At 40.3% G+C, this 8,847-nt stretch overlaps 1 long non-coding RNA gene across 2 annotated transcripts in view; it reads left to right on the forward strand.

Moving 5' to 3' along the window:
- LOC144307517 (uncharacterized) overlaps window positions 1–8,180 on the forward strand; it is a 115,955-nt gene extending 107,775 nt beyond the window's left edge. For both annotated transcript variants that reach the window (XR_013374364.1, XR_013374363.1), the window contains exon 4: window positions 7,964–8,180. This is a non-coding gene — a long non-coding RNA (uncharacterized LOC144307517). The remainder of the gene's footprint in view (window positions 1–7,963) is intronic.
- Window positions 8,181–8,847: the final 667 nt, after the last annotated feature.

Consider the following 8,847-nt stretch of genomic DNA (forward strand, 5'->3'; position numbering starts at 1 on the left):
GGAGTAACTTTTTAAAGAAATATTTTATTTAAATTCAGTTTGCCAACATATAGTGAAACACCCATTGCTCATCTGAGGAGGGAATATTTGAAGTAGACCCTAAAGAATAGGCACGATTTATATGTGCAGAGAGGAAATGGAAAAATGTTTCAGGCTGAGAGACTGGTATATCAAAGGCTGCCATTCACAAAAATGGGAAAGTTATGTTGTGGTGGTACAGGAAGATGAAGTCAGTTTTATTTATTTATTTATTTTTAAAGATTTTATTTATTCATGAGAGACACAGAGAGGCAGAGACACAGGCAGAGGGAGAAGCAGGCTCCATGCAGGGAGCCCGATGTGGGACTTGACTCCGGGACTCCAGGATCACGCCCTGGGCCGAAGGCAGACACTCCACTGCTGAGTCACCCAGGTGTCCCATGAATTCAGTTTTAGACGTGTTGAGTTTTGGATTATTATAGGACATCCAAAAGGGAAATACCCTGGAAGTCATTGACCCTCATTCAGTGATAAACTAATGGAGTTTAGCTTTGTCCAAACAGTAGTCTGTTTTCCTGGCTTGGTCAAGGTTCTGGTTTGGATAGTATTTTGGTTGAATATATGTGTCAGAGATGGTATACCAGATATCTTCTGATTACCCCTCCAGATCCACTCTCCACCTACTGTCTGCCCCGGGAGAGACTAATCTACATGGATTATATCAGTGCGTTTCCATCCCTTCTTGGCTTCTGGTAGGGTTTAGGTGGTAGAGATACCTGGCCTGACATCAAAGGGAGGGAAGAAACCAAGGTTAGGGTTTTATTCCTGGCTTCTGCCTTGGAAGATTGCTGTAGGCTGAATGCTCTCTTAACCAAAGCTCACAGTTTCTCTCAAGAGGACCCCTTCTGTGCCGCATTCTTCTTTTTCCTGCTATCTGTCCCTTCCCTTCATCATTTTGGGTGTATCGGTGGTAAAACAGCCCCAAGTTACTGTGCTCTGTATCCCTGTTGGTTTTCCTACACTCTGCCCATACCTTTGTAGACAGTCCTTTTGTTAAAATTTCCACTAATTTTACTAATTTGAGCATGCCATCTGTTTCCTGCTAGGACCCTGACTGATACAGATGAAGTCTCAACTTTCAAAGCCTTAGAATACAATAAAATAAGCCTAACATAAAATATTACTAAATATGATTCAGTCTGTCTTTCTCTGATTAATCTAGGCTCTTGTAGTGCTTCCAGATAATCATTCTGAACCCCAGTCCGCAGAGTATCATAGATGTGTAGAAGTGCCAGTTCATGGAATATTAACAATAGCTAGCACATATTAGTTACTTATTCTTTCCATGCACTGTGCTAAACATGTATTACATGTATTATTTTATTTAACCTACTCAGCAACCCTATGAAGTAGGTAATGATTTTTTTAAAAAAGTCTTTTTATAGGCGAGGAAACAAAAGCTCAGAGAGATTAAATAGCCTGTCAAAGATTTCACAGCTAAGAACACCACAGCCCAGAGAGCTGGGCTGTAAACTCAGGTCTGTGTGACTCCATGGCTCATGTTCTAAACTCAGAGTGTGATCCTTAGATCAGCAGCATCTGAGAGCTTGTTAGAAAAGCAGAATCTCAGGTTTTACCTCACAACTCTTGGATCAGAGTCTATTTTAACAAGATCCCCAGAGGATTCACATGCACATGAAAGTTTGAGAAAGCAGCACTCTAAACCATGTTCCTCTGCAGCCTGACTACTGTAGAAAGTCATATTTTACTTGTGCTGAGCAGAAAGAATATTTACTCCAAAAAAGTGTGTGGGATACCTGGGTGGCTCAGTGACTGAGCGTTTGCCTTTGGCTCAGGGCGTGATCCCGGGGTCCAGGGATTGAGTCCCACATCGGGATCCCCATGGGGAGCCTGCTTGTCTGTCTGCCTGTGTCTCTGCCTCTCTGTGTGTGTCTCTCATGAATAAATACAATCTTTAAAAAAAAGAAACCAAAAAGGTAACTGTGTGAGGTGACAGATATGTTAATTATCTTAGTCGTAGTCATCATTTCACAATGTGTGTGTGTATATATATATATATATATCTCAAAACATCATGATATACACCTTAAATATATATATATATATATATATATATATATATATATATATATAAAACTTTATTTTGTCAATCATACTTCAATAAAGCTGGAAACAAAAGAATATTTCCTATTCTGCGCTCTTTAATACTGCTTTCCTGGGATGCCTGAGTGGCTCAGTGATTGAGCGTCTGCTTTTGGCTCAGGACGTGATGAGGGGTATAGGGTTTGAGTCTCGCATCAGGCTCCTTGCAGGGAGCCTGCTTCTCCCTCTGCCTATGTCTCTGCCTCTCTCTCTTCTGTGTCTCTCATGAATAAATAAATAAAATATTTTTTAAGATTTATTCATTCATTCATTCATTCATTCATGATAGAGAGAGAGAGAGGCAGAGACACAGGCAGAGGGAGAGAAGCAGGCTCCATGTTGGGAGCCCGACGTGGGATTCGATCCCAGGGCTCCAGGATCGCGCCCTGGGCCAAAGGCAGGCGCTAAACAGCTGAGCCACCCAGGAACCCCCAAATAAATAAAATCTTAAAAAAAATAATACTAATATCCTATTGTCTTCTAGCCAGAGTCTGCAAAGCCATTGCTATCATTTTGATGGGTGGCATTGAGATCCAGTCGGAACCTAACCTGGTGAGAGATGGCAAGAAGCAGCTGGAACTGCTGCTGTTGTAGAAACGAGTGTTTGGACATAGGTTGCTGCCAGGATTCTTTTATAGTTGGACTTCAAACATGTTTTACATATACTTTTATGTGTGCCTTTACAGCATCTGTGGCTGCTGTTCTGAAGAGACTCCTGAATCTGTATATTCTTGGCTGGTCCTCAGAAAAACTAGTCTGCTCAGAAAGTCTGATTTAATGCCCTTAGGTTCTCCTTTCTACAGTGTTTGCTTCCCACCCCCATCCCTTAGTCACCACCCAATGTCTTTCTTCTTATCCCTTTCTTGTCCCTGTCAATATCTGCTTTAAGAAAGCCTATCAGATCATAAACCCATGAGATGTGCTCTATCTCATTGATTATCAAGGAAATTCAAATTAAAACCACAAGATGGTGCACCTGGGTGGCCCAGTCAATTAAGCATCTGCCTTTAGCTCAGGTCATGATCTCAGGGTCCTGGGATGGAGCCCATGCTAAGCAGAGAGGCTGCTTCTCCCTCTCTCTCTGTGCTTGCTCTCCTTCTATGTACTCTGTCAAGTAAAAAAAAATAAAAATCTTTAAAAAAAACCCCACAAGATATGACTACACATCCATCAGAGTGGCTAAAATGAGGAAAGACTAATAGTACCATGAATTAATGAAGATTTAGATCGATTGGAACTTTTGTCCACTATTGGTGGTAATGAAAATTGGTGGGGCGCCTGGGTGGCTCAATCAATTAAGTGTCTGCCTTCAGCTCAGGTCATGATCTCTAGATCCTGGGATCAAGCCCCACGTCAGGCTCCCAGATCAGCAGAGAGCCTGCTTCTCCCTCTCCCTCTACCCCTCCCCCCACTCATGCTCTTTCTCTCTCTCTCTCTCTCAAATAAATAAAATCTTAACAGAAAAGAGAATTGGTACAACTACTTTGGAAAACTATTTGGCAATATCTACTAAAGTTGAACTTATGAATGAATGCCCTATGACCAAGTAATTCCACTTGTGGATTATTTATTTATTTTTAAAATTTCAAATATGTTATTTAAAAAATCTTTACCATCATTTACAAAACCCTAGATACATTTCAAAACATCTTTTAGGGACACCTGGGTGGCTCAGCGGTTGAGCATCTACCTTTGGCTCAGGACGTTATCCCTGGATCTGGGATTGAGTCCTGCATGGGGCTCCCCACGGGGCAGGGGGGCTGCTTCCCCCTCTGCCTGTGTCTCTGTCTCACTTTCATGAATGAATAAGTAAAATCTTTTAAAAAATCTTTTAATTGCAGTACCTAGAGAAAGGATTTTACCATCTTGCCTTACTAGTGATACAGACTGTCATCAACAAAGGTCTCATGGTTCACTCACGGATTTTTTAAAAAGATTTTTTATTTATTGTTTTGAGAGAGAGATAGAGACAGAGAGAGCACAAGTAGGGGGAGTGGCAGAGGGAGAGGGAGAAGCAGACTCCCTGCTGATCTGGGAGCCTGACGTGGGGCTTGATCCCAGGACCTAAGGATCATGACCTGAGCTGAAGGCAGACACCTAACCATCTGAGGCACCCACGTGCTGCCCACTCATGGATTTTTAATCGAGAGAAACTCTCCCACATGTGCCCATGCATATACAGATGTCCACTGAAGAATTTTATTTGTAATAGTAAAAAAAAGGAAAACAAACTAAATGACCATCAACGGAATGAATATATAAATTATGGTGTATTCATCTGATAGATTTCCACAAAGCAGTTAAAATGAATTATAACTACATGTAGAACGTAGAACTCCAGCAAAATTTTATCAAAAGCATACTGTTGAGGAAAAATTAGCATAAAACTCCATATTATTATATTTATGTCAAATATAAGAACACAAAACAATATCCTAGAATGTTTATGGTATATGCAATAATAAAAAGAGAAAAGTCCTCACTAAATATTTGCATGTACACCCCCTACCTACCGCCAGAGCCATTTACTTGTATAACTAGGATGAGAAGCCAGTATTCCTTCTGCTTTTTCCTTTTTTTCTCTTTATTTAAAACTTTATTTGTAAAAAAAAATTAAAAAAACCTTTATTTGTAAAGCAACTTAATGTTCACAGTAAAATTGAGGGGAAGGTACAGAGATTTCCCATATTCCTTATTCTTCTTTAAGTTAAGTAATGGAGGCCTCAAACTCCAAAGGATCTATAGTTAATAACATAAGCTCCCTGTCTCCAATAGCTAGGCCTTGTGTTGCTGACACTACATTATGGGAGCCTAGTGAGTTTGAGAGATCTATAGGGTTGACTATCTCTTAATCCATGAAGGCAGGGAACAAAGTTGCAATAGGTTTTTTCTTCTGCATCCTCACCCTCTGTCTACTGGCCACAAGTGCTGAGTTTGACCTGCTTAAGGGTATCAGTAAACAGCGTAATGTGAAACACTAATAAGTAGGTGACTGTTCCAACCTCAAGCCGAACTCCTCCAGCATTTCACTTGCTTTATTTGACTAGCTCTGGCAGTAGCTACTGTACACAAAGCCCAATCCAGAGAGCAGAAAAGCTATAAATACTCTCCAGTGTAATTAAAATGAACTATTGACAGAGTACTTGAATCAAAATCGTAAGGCCTGAACAACACAGGTTTTAATAGTAAGAGCTTACAGGGTATTTAGGAGAAACAGAATTCATGAAAATGGAAGGCAGTACCTGGTCCCTGTTCTCCCTGACCTACTGTGGTTACTTTTTTTCTCAATTACTTAGTAATTGGCTTTAAATTCCCCAGGCTATTAAGACCTTGAAAATCTACCAGAGGGGTATATGAGATAGAATAAGATAGAGTTTTAGAAGGGCAGGGAAAAAAGAAAAGAGGAGACTCTTGAGTAGGTTAATTTCCATTCTTTCATGTTGGAATTGACAGTCTGCCCTGCCTCTTTTGGGTATTTGATCTAGTAATCTTAAGAAGAGCCTTAAAAGATGTGGTTGGGTTCTAGTCCCATCACCACCAGTTACTAGCCTTGTATCCTTGAGCAAATTAATTTCCTTTGAACTTCAAGTACCTCATCTATAAAATACTACTGTTTACTTAATATGGTCATTGAGGTATGTAAAGTGCTTAGCTTGGCCCATGGTAAGAGCTCAATAAATTAATGATGACCATTCTTGTTCTGACAGCGTCATGGAAGCAAAGGAGGAGAGCATTTCTTGTAGGAGAGGGAGATCTGCCCTATATAATGCCAAATGCAACAGAGAGGTCAAGGAGAATGAGAATTGAGAAAAGCCAAGGATTTTGACTATTAGAAATGCAGAATTAGGGACACCTGGGTGGCTCAGCGGTTGGGCATCTGCCTTCTACTCAGGGTGTGATCCCGGAGTGCTGGGATTGAGTCCCACATTGGGCTCCCTGCATGGTGCTTGCTTCTCCCTCTGCCTATGTCTCTGCCTCTCTCTGTATCTCTCATGAATAAATAAATAAAATCTTTAAAAAAAAGAAATGCAGAATGACATGTACACTTATCTTCTGAACTCCTTTTACTCAAAATGGGAATTAGTTTAAAAAGGAAATCTATCACTTTTTGCAGTCTGGATACATATTTACTTTAACTTTAGAGCAAACATTGCTTATAGGGAGAATATATAAGAAGGCAGCTGTGACAGCCATAAGCAGACTCTTGCCATGCTGTCCATTAGAGTTTTCTGTGATGTGGAAATGTTCTCTGTGGCTGCTGAACACTTGAAATGTGGCTAGTGTAACTGAGGAACTGAAATTTTAACTTTATTTAATCTTAATTCGTTCCAACTTAAATAGTCACATGTGGACAGTGGCTGCTGTCAGTCTAATTGAGGAAGGAAGGCATATACTCTTGAAACCATTAAATACCAAAAGGATTGTGGCCAGACAGTAGAGACTTAATTATTCAACAAGAGATTGATACCTTTCTGGGATGGAGAATTTAAGGAGAGTCTTATAGAGTAGGTGAAACTTGGGCTTGACCTTGAAGGATATATAGTATTTGGATAGTAGCAGGAAAGAAGGCAGGAGGTCACTCCAGATGGGTTGGAGGGGGTAGGCAGAAATTTAGAGTTAGAAATGCCTCCTATTTGAGAAGTTGGAGGACAGTGGCTATTCTACAATAGAGCTTTTATATTAGGAGTTAGGTGGGTTTGGGCCAGGTCATGGACAGCCTTGAATCCTATAATAAGGTATGTGGGCTTTGTCCACATAGGCCAGTGTTTTTACAAAGCTTGCTTAAAACATGGATTCCCAGGCCCCACCCTGACCTACTAAATCAAATTTTCAGGGTTTCAGCTTAGGAAATCAGTATTTTAAGCAAGCTCCTCAGGTGTGTATGCTGCACATTCAAGTTTAAGATCTATTAGGTAAAAAAACAATAAAAAAAATAAGATCTATTAGGTAGGCAGAAGGGAGCCCTTGGGAACTTTTGGTCAAAGGAGTGATGTGATGACAGAGGTATCACAGGAAGCTTGATAAGGTGGGAAAGTGTAGGATATAGAAACTAAGTAAGGAAATCAGTTAGGTGACTGTTAAAATAGTTCAGATATGAATTTCACAAATGCAGACTTCTTTCTGGCTTGTATCTTTGGAACTGTGAAATTGATCCCTAATATTTCCTATATTTGAATTTTCCACACAATTTGTTTGCTGTTTGAAATGACTACGGCCCAGGCATCAGAGCCTGACTTCCTGGGTTCAAATCCCAGCCCTAAAACCTAAGCTGTTTTAGCTTAGAGACACTCCTTAATTTCTCTGTGCTTCAATGTCCTTATTCATAAGCTGGAGATGATCTTAGTGCCTATATCATAAGTACATTGTGAGTATTAAATGAGATCATAAATAGCTTACAACAGTACCTGGCATATAGTAAGCACTCAAAGTTGGTGTTAATATTATTTAAACTAAAAATTAGCTCTTTTAGTTTATTATGATTTGTGTAATAGTTAAAGCCAAACAGATGCATCTCACAAAAAAGTGTCAAATTTGCCCACTTACAATATTAAAACCAAGCCCTACACTTTTTGATTATTGAGTTGTATTTCAAAGCTTCATTCTTCACTTAATTTAACATATGGTCATCCTTCATAAAATAAATCTAAATAGATGACAAATTGTTCTTCTCACTGAATGTGTTAATCTATGGTTAGTTCCTGGCTATGAATTATATATATCTTTTTAATCTTTGTACTTTTTTAAGTCGTTGCTAGCTTTCAATGAATGCTGTTTATAATATTTATTTGAGAAAAAGAATGACCTCTATTTGTTCTTCTAGGGGGCTGATGATTAAAATAAAATTTGGTTTCTTGGGCAGCCCAGGTGGCTCAGCAGTTTAGCACCGCATTTGGCCCAGGGTGTGATCCTGAAGACCTGGGATCGAGTTCTGCATCGGGGTCCCTGCATGGAGCCTGCTTCTCCTTCTGCCTGTGTCTCTGCCTCTCTCTGTGTGTCTCTCATGAATAAATAAATAAAATATTTTTTTTAAAAATTGGTTTCTTGTCTGGGTATATGGCCTAGTATTAGTGACCCTATGATGTACTGTGACATGCAGCAACAGCTTTTTGAAGGAATGAGAAACTCTTATGTGCCTTACTTGGTAGTTTGTGAACTCCTGGCTACTGTGAACTTCTGGCTTCACTTTTCTTTCAGGCCTCACCTGAACAGAAGCTTCTCCTAGGCTCTCCAGTTTCCTTTGACAGTTAGCTGCTTGAAGCAACTCTCAAGATACACCTTCAAGTCTTGAGGGCAGAGAGGGAAGCAAACAGTAAAGACCCGTGATAACCACCTAAACACTTCTGAGACAGACTGAGCAAAAAAATTGCCTTCGACTCTTCTTTTTTCTTTCAGAAACAAAGTCACTCCTAACTTTGTTCACTTAAATTCTGTTAGATGGTTGAAAAAGATAGGTCTGGGCACATGGGTGGCTCAATCGGTTAAATGTCTGCCTTCAGGGATCCCTGGGTGGCGCAGCGGTCTGGCGCCTGCCTTTGGCCCAGGGCGCGATCCTGGAGACCCGGGATCGAATCCCACATCGGGCTCCCGGTGCATGGAGCCTGCTTCTCCCTCTGCCTGTGTCTCTGCCTCTCTCTCTCTCTCTCTGTGACTATCATGAATAAATAAATAAAATCTAAAAAAAAAAAAAAATGTCTGCCTTCAGCT

Source organism: Canis aureus, chromosome X (assembly GCF_053574225.1).
Source record: "Canis aureus isolate CA01 chromosome X, VMU_Caureus_v.1.0, whole genome shotgun sequence".
In the NCBI taxonomy this organism is placed as follows: Eukaryota; Metazoa; Chordata; class Mammalia; order Carnivora; family Canidae; genus Canis; species Canis aureus.